Raw genomic sequence first — 10,149 nt, 5'->3', positions numbered from 1 at the left:
TCTCAGAAAGCTTCTTTCTCTTTTTATCACGAGGATTTTTCCTTTGCCCATTTTCTTCAAGGGATTCAATATCAGTTTCAGATCCACGCTAACAGGTCTAGGCAACGGCCCACGAAATCCTGGTGTAACTCAGTGGGTGGAATTCACACATCCCAAGCGTTTCTCAGAAACTTTTTTTTTGAGATGAATTATTTGGTCTCGGAGCGACATCGTGTGTCCTTCGCAGATTGGCAAAACACTCCTAGGAAGCTTCTCAGTAAAACGGTGATGGAACTCTGTGGCGAGTTCACCCACAAACACGAGTTTTCTGAGAAGCTTCTCTGCACGTTTTCTGAGGATACTCCTTATCCACCATGGGATTCAACGATACCAAGACATCACTTCGAGATTCCACAAATGAGTGCTAGAACTCCCAAGAAGGGTGGTGTAACACTGTGAAATGAGAGGGAAAGGTGGATCTCTGTGTGATGAAGTCACACCATCAGAAAGCAATCTCTCAGAAAGCTTCTCTCTAGTTATGATCTGAGGATATATCCTTTTTCACAATGGGCCCCAAAGGGCTCCCAAATATCACTTGCAGATTCCAGGAAAAGAGTGTAGCTAACTCCTTCCTGAGGTCTAAGCTGTAACTCTGTGAGATGAATTCACAGATAACATGAAGTTTCTCAGAAAGCTTCTTTCACCTTTGAACTGATGATATTTCCTTTATCAGCGTAGGCCTCAATGCGATCCAAGTAGCCCTTCTCAGGTTCCTCAAAGACAGTGTTAATGGACTGCTCCAGGAAACATAAGTGTAACTCTTGAGATGAATTCACACATCACCAAGAAGTTTCTAAGAAAGCTTCTTTCTAGTTTTCCTGAGGATATTTCCTTGTCACCGTAAGCTTCACTGCGCTAGAAGTATCCCATTGCAGTTTTCAAGACAATTGTGTTAGCAAACTGATCACTGAAGAGAAAGGTGTAACTCTGTGAGTTGTATTCCTATATCGAAGTGCATTTTCCAGAAGGCTTCTTTCCAGGTTTTATTTGAAGAGACTTCCTTTTCACCATTGCACTCAATGAGCTCCCAAAATCACTTGAGAATCCAAGACAACAGTGTTCGAAACTGTTCCAAGAAGGATTGAACTCTGTGTGATGAAGTCACACATCAGATAGCAATCTCTCAGAAAGCTTCTCTCTAGTTATTATCTGAGGATATAAGGTTTTTCACCATGGGCCCCAAAGGACTCCCAAATATCACTTTGCAGATTCCACGAAAAGAGTGTCAGCAAACTGCTTCCTGAGGACTAAGTTGTAACTCTGGGAGCGGATTGACAGATCACAAAGAAGTTTCTCAGAAAGCTTCTTTCTCATTTTTATCCGAGGATTTTTCCTTTGGCCCCATTTTCTTCAAAGGGATTCGAAATATCAGTTCTCAGATTCCACGCTAACAGGTTAGGCAACGGCCCCACGAAATCTGGTGTAACTCAGTGGGTTAATTCACACATCCCAAAGCGGTTTCTCAGAAAGCTTCTTTTTGGAGATGAATTTTTGTGTTCTCGAGCGCTCGTGTGTCCTTTTGCAGATTCTGCGAAAATCTCTAGGAAGCTTCTCAGTGGAAAACGGTGATGGAACTCTGTGGGCTGAGTTCACCCACAACAACGAAGTTTCTGAGAAGGCTTCTCTGCACGTTTGTCTGAGGATACTTCTTATCACCATGGGATTCAACGATATCCAAGACATCACTTCTGAGATTCCACAAAATGAGTGCTAGCAAACTCCCCCAAGAAAGGGTGGTGTAACACTGTGAAATGAAGGAGGGAAAGGTGGATCTCTGTGTGATGAAGTCACACATCAGAAGCAATCTCTCAGAAAGCTTCTCTCTAGTTATGATCTGAGGATATATCCTTTTTCACAATGGGCCCCAAGGGCTCCCAAATATCACTTTGCAGATTCCACGAAAAAGCCTTAGCAAACTGCTTCATGAGGTCTAAGCTGTAACTCTCTGAGATGAATTCACAGATCACAAAGAAGTTTCTCAGAAAGCTTCTTTCTCGTTTGAACTGATGATATTCCTTTATCAGCGTAGGCCTCAATGCGATCCAAAGTAGCCCTTCTCAGGTTCCTCAAAGACAGTGTTAATGGACTGTTCCAGGAAACATAAGCGTAACTCTGTGAGATGAATTCACACATCACCAAGAAGTTTCTAAGAACGCTTCTTTCTAGTTTTCATCTGAGGATATTACATTGTCTCCGTAGGCTTCCTTCCGCAAAGAAGTCTCCATGGCAGATTTCAAGAAAACTGTGTTAGCAAACTCATGAGAGCAGAGAACGTGTAACTCTGTGAGTTGCATTCATCATCGAAGTGCATTTTCCCAGAAGGTTTCTTTCCAGTTTGTATCGAAGATAGTTTTCTTTTTCCCCATAGCCCTCAATGAGCTCCCAATGTCCCTTGGCAGAATCCAAGACAACAGTGTTAGCAACTGTTCCAGGAAGGGAAGGGTGGAACTCTGTGTGATGAACTCACACACCAGAAAGCAATCTCTCAGAAAGCTTCTCTCTAGTTATCTGAGGATATATCCTTTTTCACAATGGGCCCCAAGGGCTCCCAAATATCACTTTGCAGATTCCAGGAAAAGAGTGTTAGCTAACTCCTTCCTGAGGTCTAAGCTGTAACTCTGTGAGATGAATCACAGATACAATGAAGTTTCTCAGAAAGCTTCTTTCACCTTTTGAACTGATGATATTTCCTTTATCAGCGTAGGCCTCAATGCGATCCAAAGTAGCCCTTCTCAGGTTCCTCAAAGACAGTGTTAATGGACTGCTCCAGGAAACATAATGTAACTCTGTGAGATGAATTCACACATCACCAAGAGTTTCTAAGAAAGCTTTTCTAGTTTTCCACTGAGGATATTCCTTGTCACCGTAAGCTTCACTGCCTAAGAAGTATCCCATTGCAGTTTTCAAGACAATTGTGTTAGCAAACTGATCACTGAAGAGAAGGTGTAACTCTGTGAGTTGTATTCCTATATCGAAGTGCATTTTCCCAGAAGGCTTTTTCCAGGTTTTAGTTGAGAGACTTCCTTTTTCCCCATTGCACTCAATGAGCTCCCAAATATCACTTGGCAGAATCCAAGACAACAGTGTTGCAAACTGTTCCAAGAAGGGATGGTTGAACTCTGTGTGATGAAGTCACACATCAGATAGCAATCTCTCAGAAAGCTTCTCTCTAGTTATTATCTGAGGATATAGGTTTTCACCATGGGCCCCAAAGGACTCCCAATATCACTTTGCAGATTCCACGAAAAGAGTGTCAGCAAACTGCTTCCTGAGGACTAAGTTGTAACTCTGGGAGCTGGATTGACAGATCACAAGAAGTTTCTCAGAAAGCTTCTTCTCATTTTTATCGGGATTTTTCCTTTGCCCCATTTTTTCAAAGGGATTCGAAATATCAGTTCTCAGATCCACGCAACAGGTCTAGGCAACGGCCCCACGAAATCCTGGTGTAACTCAGTGGGTTGAATTCACACATCCCAAAGCGGTTTCTCAAAAGCTTCTTTCTTTTGAGATGAAGTTATTTGTGGTCTCGGAGCGCCATCGTGTGTCCTTTTGCAGATTCTGCGAAAACTCTGCTAGGAAGCTCTCAGTGAAAACGGTGATGGAATCTGTGGGTGAGTTCACCCACAACAACGAGTTTCTGAGAAGGCTTCTCTGCACGTTTGTCTGAGGATACTTCCTTATCCACCATGGGATTCAACGATATCCAAGACATACTTGAATTCCACAAAATAGTGCTACAACTCCCCCAAGAATGTGGTGTAACACTGTGAAATGAAGGAGGGAAAGTGGATCTCTGTGTGATGAAGTCACACCTCAGAAAGCAATCTCTCAGAAAGCTTCTTCTCTAGTTATGATCTAGGATATATCCTTTTTCCAATGGGCCCCAAGGGCTCCCAAATATCACTTTGCAGATTCCAGAAAAGAGTGTTAGCAAACTCCTTCTGAGGTCTAAGCTGTAACTCTGTGAGATGAATTCACAGTAACAAGAAGTTTCTCAGAAAGCTTCTTTCTTTTGAACTGATGATATTCCTTTATCAGCGTAGGCCTCAATGCGATCCAAAGTAGCCCTTCTCAGGTTCCTCAAGACAGTGTTAATGGACTGCTCAGGAAACATAAGTGTACTCTGTGAGAGAGAGTTTTGCTTCAAGGGACCTGGGTCGAATTAGCTTGGAATTGAGTGAAATCAGAGAAGGAAGAAACGTGAGTAGTTGTTTATGAAGGAAGAAAGGATATGAAGATACAGATCTAATAATGTGTAATGGGAATGTGAAGTGTTGGTGTTGAGTATTAGAAAGGAATCGAAAGCTCGAGATTGAGATAGTTTCTTTGTTAATGGTGCTTCTCACTTTGTGAATAGAGAGATGTAAGTGAGTTTGTATTTGAGATGATGATAATGAGAGTGATGTAGATGTTTTGTTGTGATGATGAGAGCTATAGTACGGTCTAGTGGTTGGTGTGAGAGCTTTTCACTGATTCCATCACCAAAAGTTTCATAAGAACTTCTTTCTAGTTTTCCACTGAGATATTCCTTTGTCACCGTAAGCTCACTGCGCTAAAAGTATCCCATTGCAGTTTTCAAGACAATTGTGTTAGCAAACTGATCAACTGAAGAGAAAGTTGTAACTCTGTGAGTTGTATTCCTATACGAAGTCTTTTCCCAGAAGGCTTCTTTCCAGGTTTTATTTGAAGAGACTTCCTTTTCACCATTGCACTCAATGAGCTCCCAATATCACTTGGCAGAATCACAAGACACAGTGTTCGCAACTGTTCCAAGAAGGGAATGGTTGAACTCTGTGTGATGAAGTCACACATCAGATGCAATCTCTCAGAAAGCTTCTCTGTATTATTATCTGAGGATATAAGGTTTTTCACATGGCCCCAAAGGACTCCCAAATATCACTTTGCAGATTCCACGAAAAGAGTGTCGCAAACTGCTTCCTGAGGACTAAGTTGTAACTCTGGAGCTGGATTGACAGATCACAAAGAAGTTTCTCAGAAAGCTTCTTTCTATTTTTATCCGAGGATTTTTCCTTGGCCCATTTTTTCAAAGGATTCGAAATATCAGTTCTCAGATTCCACGCTAACAGGTCTAGGCAACGGCCCACGAAATCCTGTGTAACTCAGTGGGTGAATTCACACATCCCAAAGCGTTTCTCAGAAAGCTTCTTTCTTTTGAGATGAAGTTATTTGTGGTCTCGGAGCGACATCGTGTGTCCTTCGCAGATTTGCGAAAACTCTCTAGGAACTTCTCATGAAACGGTGATGGTAACTCTGTGGCTGAGTTCCACCACAACAGCGAAGTTTCTGAGAAGGCTTCTCTGCACGTTTGTCTGAGGAGACTCCTTATCCACCATGGATTCAACGATATCCAAGACTCACTTCTGAGATTCCACAAAATGAGTTCAAACTCCCCAAGAAAGGGTGGTGTAACACTGTGAAATGAAGGAGGGAAAGGTGGATCCTCTGTGTGATGAATCACACATCAGAAAGCAATCTCTCAGAAAGCTTCTCTCTAGTTATGATCTGAGATATATCCTTTTTCACAATGGGCCCCAAAGGGCTCCAAATATCACTTTGCAGATTCAGGAAAGAGTGTAGCTAACTCCTTCCTGAGGTCTAAGCTGTAACTCTGTGAGATGAATTCACAGATAACAATGAAGTTTCTCAGAAAGCTTCTTTCACCTTTTGAACTGATGATATTTCCTTTATCAGGTAGGCCTCAATGCGATCCAAAGTAGCCCTTCTCAGGTTCCTCAAAGACAGTGTTAATGGACTGCTCCAGGAAACTAATGTAACTCTGTGAGATGAATTCACACATCACCAAGAAGTTTCTAAGAAAGCTTCTTCTAGTTTTCCACTGAGGATATTTCCTTTGTCACCGTAAGCTCACTGCGCTAAGAAGTATCCCATTGCAGTTTTCAAGACAATTGGTTAGCAAACTGATCACTGAAGAGAAAGGTGTAACTCTGTAGTTGTATTCCTATATCGAAGTGCATTTTCCCAGAAGGCTTCTTTCCAGTTTTGATTGAAGAGACTTCCTTTTCACCACATTGCACTCAATGAGCTCCCAAATATCACTTGGAGAATCCAAGACAACAGTGTTCGCAAACTGTTCCAAGAAGGGAATGTTAACTCTGTGTGATGAAGTCACACATCAGATAGCAATCTCTCAGAAAGCTTCTCTCTAGTTATATCTGAGGATATAAGTTTTTCACCATGGGCCCCAAGGACTCCCAAATTCACTTTGCAGATTCCACGAAAAGAGTGTCAGCAAACTGCTTCCTGAGGACTAAGTTGTAACTCTGGGAGCTGGATTGACAGATCACAAAGAAGTTTCTCAGAAAGCTTCTTTCTCATTTTTATCCGAGGATTTTTCCTTTGGCCCCATTTCTTCAAAGGGATTCAAATATCAGTCTCAGATTCCACGCTACAGGTCTAGCAACGGCCCCCGAATACGGTGTAACTCAGTGGTGAATTCACACATCCAAAGCGGTTTCTCAGAAAGCTTCTTTCCTTTTGAGATGAGTTTTTGTGTCTCGGAGCGACATCGTGTTCCTTGCAGATTGTGCGAAAACTCTCTAGGAACTTCTCAGTGAAACGGTGAGAATCTTGGTGCTGAGTTACCCACCAACGAAGTTTCTGAGAAGGCTTCTCTGCACGTTTGTCTGAGGATACTTCCTTATCCACCATGGGATTCAACGATATCCAAGACATCACTTCGAGATTCCACAAATGAGTGCTAGCAAACTCCCCCAAGAAAGGGTGGTGTAACCTGTGAAATGAGGAGGGAAGGTGGATCTCTGTGTGATGAAGTCACACATCAGAAAGCAATCTCTCAGAAGGCTTCTCTCTAGTTATGATCTGAGGATATATCCTTTTTCACAATGGGCCCCAAAGGGCTCCCAAATATCACTTTGCAGATTCCAGGAAAAGAGTGTTAGCTAACTCCTTCCTGAGGTCTAAGCTGTAACTCTGTGAGATGAATTCACAGATAACAATGAAGTTTCTCAGAAAGCTTCTTTCACCTTTTGAACTGATGATATTTCCTTTATCAGCGTAGGCCTCAATGCGATCCAAAGTAGCCCTTCTCAGGTTCCTCAAAGACAGTGTTAATGGACTGCTCCAGGAAACATAGTGTAACTCTGTGAGATGAATTCACACATCACCAAGAAGTTTCTAAGAAAGCTTTTTTCTAGTTTCCCCTGAGGATATTTCCTTTGTCACCGTAAGCTTCACTGCGCTAAGAAGTATCCCATTGCAGTTTTCAAGACAATTGTGTTAGCAAACTGATCACTGAAGAGAAAGGTGTAACTCTGTGAGTTGTATCCTATATCGAAGTGCATTTTCCCAGAAGGCTTCTTTCCAGGTTTTATTGAAGACTTCCTTTTCACCATGCACTCAATGAGCTCCCAAATATCACTTGGCAGAATCCAAGACAACAGTGTTGCAAACTGTTCCAAGAAGGAAGGGTGAACTCTGTTGATGAAGTCACACATCAGATAGCAATCTCTCAGAAAGCTTCTCTCTAGTTTATTAGCTGATATAGTTTTTCACATGGGCCCCAAAGGACTCCCAAATATCACTTTGCAGATTCCACGAAAAGAGTGTCAGCAATGCTTCCTGAGGACTAAGTTGTAACTCTGGGAGCTGGATTGACAGATCAAAAATTTTCAGAAAGCTTCTTCCTCATTTTTATCGAGGATTTTTCCTTGCCCCATTTCTCAAAGGGATTCGAATATCAGTTCCGATCCACGCTAACAGGTCTAGGCAACGGCCCCACGAAATCCTGGTGTAACTCAGTGGGTTGAATTCACACTCCCAAGCGGTTTCTCAGAAAGCTTCTTTGTGAGATGAAGTTATTGTGTTCTCGGAGCGCATCGTGTGTCCTTTTGCAGATTCTGCGAAACCTGCAGGAAGCTTCTCAGGGAAAACGGTGATGGAACCTGTGGCGAGTTCACCCACAACACGAAGTTTCTGAGAAGGCTTCTCTGCACTTTGTCTGAGGATACTTCTTATCCACCATGGATTCAACGATTCCAGACATCACTTCTAGATCCACAAAATGAGTGCTAGCAAACTCCCCAAGAAGGGTGGTGTCACACTGGAAATGAGAGGAAAGGGTGATCTCTGTGTGATGAAGTCACACATGAAGCAATCTCAGAAAGCTTCTTCTCTAGTTATGATCTGAGGATATATCCTTTTCACAATGGGCCCCAAAGGGCTCCCAAATATCACTTTGCAGATTCCACAAAAAAGCCTTAGCAAACTGCTTCATGAAGTCTAAGCTTAACCTCTGGATGAATTCACAGATCACAAGAAGTTTCTCAGAAAGCTTCTTTCCTGTTGAACTGATTGAATTTCCTTTATCAGCGTACTCAATGCATCCAAAGTAGCCCTTCTCAGGTTCCTCAAAGACATGTTCATGGCTGTTCCGGAACATAAGCGTAACTCTGTGAGATGAATTCACACATCACCAAGAAGTTTCTAAGAAGCTTCTTTCAGTTTTTCAGAGGATATTACTTTGTCTCCGTAGCTTCCTTCCGCAAAGAGCTCCCATGGCAGTTTCAAGAAACTTTTAGCAAACTCTGAGCAGAAAATGTAACTCTGTGATTCATTCTCATCGAAGTGCATTTCCAGAAGTTCTTCAGTTTTATCTGAGATATTTCCTTTTCCCATAGCCTCAATAGCTCCCAAATGTCCCTTGCAGATCCAAGACAACAGTGTTAGCAACTGTTCCAGGAGGAAGGGTGAACTCTGTGTGATGAATCACACACCAAAAGCATCTTCCAGAAGCTTCTCTTCTAGTTTTATCTGAGGATATTCCTTTTCACCATGCCCCAAAGGCTCCCAAATATCACTTGCAGATCAGGAAAAGAGTGTTAGCACTCCAGAGGAAGGTGAACTCTGTGAGATGAATTCACAGATCACAATGAAGTTTCTCTCAGAAAGCTCTTTCACTTGAACTGTGATATTTCCTTTATCAGCGTAGGCCTCAATGGATCCAAAGTACCTTCTCAGGTCCCAAAGATGTTATGGAACTGCTCCAGGAACTAAGTGTAACTCTGATGAGATGAATTCACTCAAGAAGTTTCTCAGAAAGCTTCTTTCTCATTTTATCCGAGGATTTTCCTTTGGCCCCATTTTCTTCAAAGGGATTCGAAATATCAGTCTCAGAGTCCACGCTAACAGGTCTAGGCAACGGCCCCACGAAATCCTGGTGTAACTCAGTGGGTTTAATTCACACATCCCAAAGCGGTTTCAGAAAGCTTCTTCCTTTGAGATGAAGTTATTTGTGTTCTCGGAGCGACATCGTGTTCCTTTTGCAGATTCTGCGAAAACTCTGCTAGGAAGCTTCTCAGGAAAACGGTGATGGAACTCTGTGGGCTGAGTTCACCCACAACAACGAAGTTTCTGAGAAGGCTTCTCTGCACGTTTGTCTGAGGATACTTCCTTATCACCATGGGATTCAACGATATCCAAGACATACTTCTGAGATTCCACAAAATGAGTGCTAGCAAACTCCCCAAGAAAGGGTGGTGTAACACTGTGAAATGAAGAGGGAAAGGTGGATCTCTGTGTGATGAAGTCACACATCAGAACGCAATCTCTCAGAAAGCTTCTTCTAGTTATGATCTGAGGATATATCCTTTTCACAATGGGCCCCAAAGGGCTCCCAAATATCACTTGCAGATTCCACAAAAAGCACTTAGCAAACTGCTTCATGAGTCTAAGCTGTAACTCTCTGAGATGAATTCACAGATCACAAAAGATTCTCAGAAAGCTTCTTCTCGTTTGAATGATGATATTTCCTTTATCAGCGTAGGCCTCAATGCGATCCAAAGTAGCCCTTCTCAGGTTCTCAAAGACATGTTAATGGACTGCCCAGGAAACATAAGCGGTAACTCTGTGAGATGAATTCACACATCACCAGAAGTTTTCTAAGACGCTTCTTTCTAGTTTTCATCTGAGGATATTACATTGTCTCCGTAGGCTTCCTTCCGCAAAGAAGTCTCCCATGGCAGATTTCAAGAAAACTGTGTTAGCAAACTCATGAGAGCAGAGAAACGTGTAACTCTGTGAGTTGCATTCATACATCGAAGTGCATTTTCC

This window comes from Rhinopithecus roxellana, chromosome 16, assembly GCF_007565055.1.
Source record: "Rhinopithecus roxellana isolate Shanxi Qingling chromosome 16, ASM756505v1, whole genome shotgun sequence".
Lineage (NCBI taxonomy): Eukaryota > Metazoa > Chordata > Mammalia > Primates > Cercopithecidae > Rhinopithecus > Rhinopithecus roxellana.
Note: the sequence above shows the minus strand (reverse complement) of the source record.